This window comes from Oreochromis niloticus, linkage group LG23 (assembly GCF_001858045.2).
Source record: "Oreochromis niloticus isolate F11D_XX linkage group LG23, O_niloticus_UMD_NMBU, whole genome shotgun sequence".
NCBI classification, from domain to species: Eukaryota; Metazoa; Chordata; class Actinopteri; order Cichliformes; family Cichlidae; genus Oreochromis; species Oreochromis niloticus.
The window spans coordinates 4,769,544-4,778,067 of NC_031986.2; the positions used below are offsets into that span (position 1 = coordinate 4,769,544).

The window sequence follows — 8,524 nt, forward strand, 5'->3', positions numbered from 1 at the left end:
GCAGACAGAAATCAAATGTACCATAGTTTTGGCTTGTTTGGCACATTTAGATGTTTCAGAACAAATTACAACAAACCTAACCCATGTAAATACTAAATACAGTTATTGAATGATGATTTCATTTATCAAGCGGGAATAAAATATCTGATTGTACCAACTTTGGCAGCAAGAACTACAATGAAGCATTTGCATTATCTGGCAATAAGTATTTCATGTTGTTGTGTAGTCATCAGGCCAACAGATCATGTTATTGAATAAAAAAATAAATAAAATAAAAAAGCAATCAAAGTCACATTCATTGTTCTATTGTTTTACATTTTAATCATTTGAAAGACTTAATTAAAGGATTGAAATGTAACTAACAAACAGGCAAATTAATTTTCACCTTAACCTTTGAAAGCCAAGCAGGCCAGATACAGGCTTTATCCTGTCTGATCAATTACAATCTCTCAGCTCGCATGGAATGGATTCCCATGCAGATTGAGCTGGATCAATCTGCATTCCTCATCAATCGATGCAACAGCTTTTCCAGACCTTTGAGAGGTATGATTAGGAGATGAGAAGATAATGACTGGAGGAATAACACACAGTCAAAACCGACAATTTTGAATCAGAATGGGGCAAATATAACCAGTTCTGAGTCAAGAAAAGGAAATACACCACATGGTGAAGAGAAGCAAGAGAAAAAGTGCTTCTGGTATTCAGCTTTTAAAATTCCAATCACTGGAGCTTTAAGGGCAATAGATGAAGTCTTTTCCTCCTTCATCCGTTTCTCTACTCCCCCAACCTTTGATTCCCTTTTGATGTGAGAAAGGTGACTGCTTAGGTTTGGTCTCATGACAGCTGAGCGTCACTTGTATTCTGGTGTAACAATTAAGCACGGTGTTGTGTGAAATAAACTGAGCAAAACCCAGTTGTGAAAATCATTAAAAAAATATTGCTGGGTGCAAGTTCAATTCAATTCAGTTCAATTCAGTTTAATTTATACAGCGCCAAATCACAACAACGGTCGCATCAATGCATTTTATATTGTAAGGTAGACCCTACAATAATACATACAGAGAAAAACCCAACAATCATATGATCCCCTATGAGCAAGCACTTTGGCGACAGTGGGAAGGACAAACTCCCTTTTAACAGGAAGAAACCTCCGACAGAACCAGGCTCAGGGAGGGACGGGGCCATCTGCTACGACCGGTTGGGGAGAGAGAAGGAAGTGGTCAATTTTTGGTTTGGTCAAATCAGTTGTAATCGCTTTTTTTGCATTCCTAAATTTGAGGCCTTTCCACAAAGGCATGCTGGAATTAGGATTACAACCAACATTTTTATGTTTTGTTTTGTTTTTTAATACCCTCACAAAGCAGGTGCTATGATTCTGTATACATTTTTAGCAATGAAAAGAAAATTTAACTAATAAGTGGGAACTGCAGGATAGGCAATCAGTGTTAGATAATCGCAATAATGGAAAAGACTTATTATTAATAGACCTTTTTAAAGCAGGATTTTTGTGCACCTGATGAATGTTACCTATTTATGTTCCATTTTGGTCCAGTCCAAGTCCAAGAAATATATATGGATAATTCAAGGCCATTTCACGTTCCACATATATATTTAATGTAAAATATTGATTATATCAGCTTTAACAATATTTTCCTGATATTAATAATATCTGTCTCAAAATGTTTTTCTTTGAGACAGATGCTGACCTAACAAATAGTTAAAGCATCCATATAGGAAATAAACATTGGCACTGGTCAGTATCAAACATTGTTGACTAATGATTGCCTACTGACATATTTATTTATTCATTTTCAGTGTTAACAATTGAATATGGAAAATAGCTTCACCAGTGACCTTATATATATTGAGTATATACAAATATATATATATATATATGTATATACTCACAGTATAATTCGTGTGTCACTGTAGAATGTAAAGCTTTGTTCATGGCAACAAACCTACATCCTTTACCTCTGCTGGGAATGAAAGTGGAGGTTATTGGAGGGAAAGTCACATTTTCACATTCCACTGAACCATTTCAATGTCAAACTTCTCTGCTGCATCCTTCACTTTATATATGGTGGAGAAATACATTCTATATTTTTTGCTTTCTACTTATAGAATGCATCATTTGCATTTTAGCACACTCTGCTCAATTGACATATCCAGCAGACGTGCACATTCGCGAGACTCTGCACGTATATACTGCGCCAGTATATCTTGCTGTAAAATACAATCTGTACTTCTTTGTCCTGTCTTTGAACATTTTTTCCCCCAGCTGATATAATATGCTGGGAGGGTGGTGGGCTACGTTAGGTGCCATTGTGTTGCTTTGGCTGCGGACTGCAAGAAGTTGTGCTTGGCATGAGGCCCAGAAGCAAGGTGAGGACAAACACTCCCAACAAACACTCAATGACGTCCACAAATTTATAGACGCTGCTACAGATTATGCATTGTTAGTCTGTGTGTGCGTGTTAGTTTGTGTAGGTGGTTGGATGGGTAGGTAGTAGGGATGAGTGTTGTGACACCTGTCAGCATGTGTTTGAGTGTGTGCACATATGTCTGAGCAGGTCCACCTTTTGTCTGAGCTGAGATTTGGAAAGGCTTCACTTTGCACAGGCTCCTTAATTCTCCCTTAATTCGTTTGTGCTCCAGATTCACTTGGCTGCTAGGATAACCTGGGAATGATAATGAGGTGGGAGGGAAAGAAACAGATAGAATGAGGCAGAGAGAAAGACAGAGAGAGAGTGAGGGACATGAAAACATCACAGCACACGGCACCTCCTTCAGTTCCCCCTTTGAATGTGTTCAGAATGGATTTAAGGCTTTTCACTGAGTCTTTTAAGAGAAGATGGATCTTATTAGTGTTGATTGCTAGTCATAGGACGTTTTCTGCCTCGGGAAACCACTTAACCCTTTCACAGATGCCCACAGACTGTAGCATTAGTAGGGTTGGGGTTTGATAACATTTTATCAAATATGAATCTCATATAGACTCCACGTGTCAAATCCTTTCAAAGGCCTTTTCCAATGTATTATAATTAGGCACAGCCCTGGTACCACACACGGATGTTGGCAGTGAAAGATTGTGTAACACCTCAGATTTTATACATTGCTATATTATTAATTACTTCATGTAAATACTTGATGCCTTAGTTTAAAGCTTTTACTCGTCAATTCAAATTAATTTATAAAGCACATTTAAAAACAATGTGCTGTCATTTTCAAGTCTAGTTTTAAAAGACTCGCTGCACGGAGCATATTTGACTGTTAGAGGAATGCTCTTCCACAGTTTGAGGGCAAAGACAGAGAACACCTCTGAGTTTAAATCTAGAGGGGGGGGGGCAGTCAGGGACTGGAGGGACCAGGAAGCAGAGTAGGAGATCTAAGAAGGAGCCACACCATAAAAGGCTTTACAGACAAACCTGAAGATCTTGAAATCAATTTTAAACCTCACTGTCAACCAGGGAAGAGAAACTAAAACAGGTATAATATCTCTTTTTTGGGGAGCTAAGAAGTTGAACAAGTTGAAGATGGGACAGACAGGACTGACTGTAAAATAAGTGCATAAAGTAAATAAGAGCATGAATGACAATTTTCAGTTCTATCACAGAAAGAAAAGGCAGAATCTTTAGTATAGAGTATAACTAAGTATAACTAAAATTTCATAGTATGATGAAGCATTCAGAGGTCCTGTTTGAAACTAAGGGGCTGAGCCCAACTCCTGAAAAACAACCCCCATAATTCTGCCTCCAATAAACTTTACATTTGTCACAATGCAGTCAGATAAGTACTGTTCTCTTGGCAACTCATCTATCGGATTGCCAGACAAGGAAGCACAATTCGTCATTCAAGTCCAGTCCAGTGGTGGTATGCTTTACACCATAGCATCTGATGCTTTGAGTTGGACTTGGTAATGTAAGGATTGAATGCAACTGCTTGGCCATGGAAACCCATTCCATGAAGCTCTCTACATACTGTTCTTGAGCTAATCCGAAGTCCACGTGAAATTGGGAGGTCTGTACCGACTGACTCTCCAGAAAGTTGGTGACTTCTGCACAATATGCAACTCAGCATCTTCTGACATCGTTCTGTGATTTTACGTGGCCTACTACTAGCTGAGTTGCTGTTGTTCCCAACCGCTTCCATTTGGCTATATTACAACTAAGACTTGACTATGGAATATTTGGCCATGAGGAACTTTCACAACTGGACTGGACTTATCATAATAACAAGCAATTCACTGAACTCCTGAGGGTGTGACCTGTTCTTTCACAAATGTTTGTAGAAGCAGTCTGCATGCCTATGTGCTTGATTTTAGGAACCTGTGTCCACAGAAGTGGTCGAAATACCTGAATTTAGTCATTTGGATGGGTGAGTGAATACTTTTGGTAGTATAGGGTAGGTTGGTTGCTGTTGGGTAAGGTCTTGGTACAAGGACTGGCAGTGAATGAGTTGACGAGGCCGGTCAGATCCATCTTTCTCAAGATGAAACCGGTAGGGTTATGTTGACTGAGGACACGTTTTCTCAGAATGACCTAGATGCCGGGATCCTTCCCAGACTTCCTGGAACCTTCTCTCTGGTGACAGCCAGAGGTGTTAACCCAGGGACCTTTAGTGTACTGAGGAGTAAGGAATGGAAAGGGCCATTTCTGACCAAATTCAAGAGTGTAGGAGTACATGAGAGACACTCATAGATTCAGGAGAGTTTGGTGGTCATAAACTATGACAACTCATACATCATTCTTCAAAATGTTACAGAGAGACAAGAAAAGCAACAGAGGCACCAGGTGGTGGCAGGCAGCCAGACACAGAGACTGGCCATCATCTGGTCGCTGTCTCATTAGGATGTTTGTTCGTTTAAAATCAACCAAAATCAAGCTGTGCCACAGACTGTGTTGAATGACAAAAACACACTATCCAGCAGGACTGGACTGAAACAAAAGTTCAGGCCAGGAATTTGACTTCATCCCAGAACAGATAACAGAGTGTCAATTTTATAGGCTAACCGTTTGCGTTGTTTGGGGATTATGACCTCCAATTTTTGGATATTGCTTCGTTTTATCACTGTCATTCCTCTTTTTTAAAGAGGCATGGGCAGCTGTTTTCAGCTTTAAAGGCAAAACTTATTTTCATATGTGTTGGTATAGGAAAAATGCACATACATTTAAACAAAACAATTTATCTATTGTCCATCCACTGACTCACCTTCATATGCCAGTGTCAATGCAGTTCCATTAGCCTGGAGTTCAGGGGTGGAAGAACACTGAACTGCCAGACCTGCAATTAACTGACAGCCTCCACCTGCTGTGGTAACATTGATTAGTCTAGAGCTCGTGTAGCCATGAAAGACCTGATATACATATCATCAGCATTTTAGTTTATCCATAACTTAACTGACTTGATATGAGTACAGCTGAGAACAGATGGCATAGGATACACTCTTTATGTCTAATATGGACCAAAAAATTAGATTCATTTATTTTACTTGCTCTCTTTAATTATGTTGGTTGGTATTTTGTGAAAATATAGATTCTCTGTCTCAGTATTTTCCATTTCTTTAAATCTAATTTATTTTGTCTTAAATATAAAGCAATTAATTTGAATTTAAAAGTCAATTATTTTGGGATGAATGTCCTGTCTAACAGCAAATCACCCAGAATTTTCAGGCTTTGCTTAATTGAGCTATATGCATGTCTTGGATAAATAAGTATTTCAAATTGGTTCACTTACCTCTCTGTAACTAATTGATCTTGCCTGAAACAATGGCACTAATAGAGTAGTCCCAGCAGGACACAGGCTTCCCCTCCAGGAAAGCGAACACAAAATGCTGCCACTAATTGAAATCATTTCGATTAATATGAAGCCTAATCGAGGCTAACAATGCAGCATCACAACGGGTCATGCAGTTAGAATGTATTCCTGTTCGCTCTGTCTCTTTACTGTTTTGAACCTGCACCTCTGTGTTTTGACAGTCTCGCCCTCCTCAATGCACAAAGCAACAATTCATCCTGTGGAGAAGAATGAGCAGACGGGGGGGGGGGGGGGGGGGGGGGGGGGGGGGGCTCGGAACAGGGCCGATCGATAAGTAGAGTCGGAGCTGTGATTTATTTACCGCTGTGTGTTATGTTGAGGCGAGAGGAGGGAGAAGAAAAGCCTTCTGATATGGCCACGGGCAGCCATCATAATGGGGCCCTCTCAATCTTCAGTGAGTTGCTTGTTGGATTGTCAGGCAGGTTTCCACCGCTGTTCAAAAGCGCTATCCGATCAAACCCATGAGACGCAATGACCAGACAGATGATTACTCACTGTAAACGATCCAGGAGGGGAAAAAAAAGAGAAATAACTACAGCCGATATTGATGACTCAATAGACTCAATGACAGACGATTCCATTTGTGTCTAGATAAAGTGTTGACTGTCTTGGATCAATCATAATACAGGCCTGTTATTGAGCATAAAAACCATGTTTAATATCATTAAATCCAGATCAAGCTTTTCCCTCCCTCTGCCTCCTCCCCTGGCTTTCCCTTTCCTCCTTTCCTAGAAGCTTACACATATCTGGCAGCCTGCCTTCTACAGTACAACCATGTGAGCACGAGACGGGGGGGATGGGGATATTAGTTGTTTTGTTGGTGGTGAAGGCAGAGGAGGGTGTGTGTGCGTGTATGTGTGTGTGTGTGTGTGTGTGGGGGGGGGGGGGCACAAGGAGAGATGGGAGAAAAAAAGAAACCTCGGAGGCAATCATTTCTGGAAAAGTGGTGGCAGTCAGTTTGGGTGTATGTGTTCTCTCTCTCCCTCCCTCCCCGTCTCTCTTATTTATTTATTTTGTGATTTCAGACAGTTCAGACATGGCCAACACTCAACTAAGGCCAATAACAGTTTTTAGACTCCTAATGTCATCACATTTTGACAAACTTCTCAATCTGAAGTGACCTTGTGGTGCATGCTCGCCTCTGTTCTGCATCTTCTCTATACTCCCCCTCATTTCTGAGCAGAAGTCGCCAATAGCAGGGGTTATCTGTGTTTACTGCTGAGATTTGAGTATGAAAACTATGCTTTTTACATAGCAGCCTGCTTTTGTATAGTAATGAGGGATATAGGTTCTTAGATAGCCTGTGGAATATTCTGAAAATGAAACAAAGCAGAGAAGCTGTTTTGTGTGGTAACAGAAGCAAATAAGTTCAAACTGAAGGTGTGTGTATTAACTTTTTTCTTTTTCCAAATTTCCAAATTCACTAGTGTGCGCATGTTTTTTGCATTTTTTTTAGGAAATAACTTTTGTCCACTTCTTTTTAAAATTGATTTTGTATTTAGTGTTTAAGCCATGTGAGTGACTCAAATATTGCTTACTTTTCAAATGATGTATATTACATTATATATACATTATATTCAATTCAGTTCAATTTTATTTATATAGTGCCAAATCACAACAACACAACAACAGCTTCACTGTTTCACAACAACAGTCGCCTCAAGGCGCTTTATATTGTAAGGTAGACCCTACAATAATACATACAGAGAAAAACCCAACAATCATATGACCCCTATGAGCAAGCACTTTGGCGACAGCAGTAATGAAAAACTCCCTTTTAACAGGAAGAAACCTCCAGCAGAACCAGGCTCGGGGGGGGGGGGGCATCTGCTGCGACCAGTTGGGGTGAGGGAAGGAAGACAGGATGAAAGACATGCTGTGAGCCAGAGATTAATAACAACTATGATTCGGTGCAGAGAGGTCTATTAACACATAGTGAGTGAGAAATGTGACTGAAGGAGAAATACTCAATGCATCATGGCAATCCCCCAGCAACCTACACCTATTGCAGCATAACTAAGGGCAGATTCAGGGTCACCTGATCTAACTATATGTTTTAGCAAAAATGAAAGTTTGAAGCCTAATCTTAAAAGTAGAGATAGTGTCTGTCTCCTGAATCCAAACTGGAAGCTGGTTCCACAGAAGAGGGGTCTGAAAACTGAAGGCTCTGCCTCCCATTCTACTTTTAAATACTCTAGGAACAACAAGTAGGCCTGCAGTGTGAGAGCGAAGTGCTCTAATAGGGTGATATGGTACTATAAGGTCATTAAGATAAGATGGGGCCTGATTATTTAAGACCTTGTATGTGAGGAGCAGGATTTTGAATTGAATTCTGGATTTAACAGGGAGCCAATGAAGGGAAGCCAATAGAGGAGAAATACGCTCTCTCTTTCTAGTCCCTGTCAGTACTCTTGCTGCAGCATTTTGTATTATATATATATATATATATATATATATATATATATATATATATATATATATTATATATAGTATCTTACAACTCTATAATTCTGTATGAGTAAAAATTCATATGTAAGGTAGATCTAAACCTCAGCCTGTTGGATGGTTTGCAGTTGCCTTGTGTTTTAAGGGGTTTGCACTCCATCGTCACATACGTTGAGCCAGCTGTTCTTGTAGAAAAAGATTCCTTGAAAGATAGTTACAAAGAAAACAAGGAAGTTTAAACAGTGTGCTACAAAAACTTGAA

At 39.8% G+C, this 8,524-nt stretch overlaps 1 long non-coding RNA gene across 1 annotated transcript; it reads right to left on the reverse strand.

The window, feature by feature from the left end:
• Positions 1-404: 404 nt before the first annotated feature.
• On the reverse strand, positions 405-5,257 carry LOC112843756 (uncharacterized). The gene is made up of 3 exons (XR_003216246.1): positions 5,212-5,257; positions 2,580-2,681; positions 405-534 (listed from the first exon to the last, which is right to left on the reverse strand). It is a non-coding gene; the product is annotated as an uncharacterized LOC112843756 (long non-coding RNA).
• Positions 5,258-8,524: the final 3,267 nt, after the last annotated feature.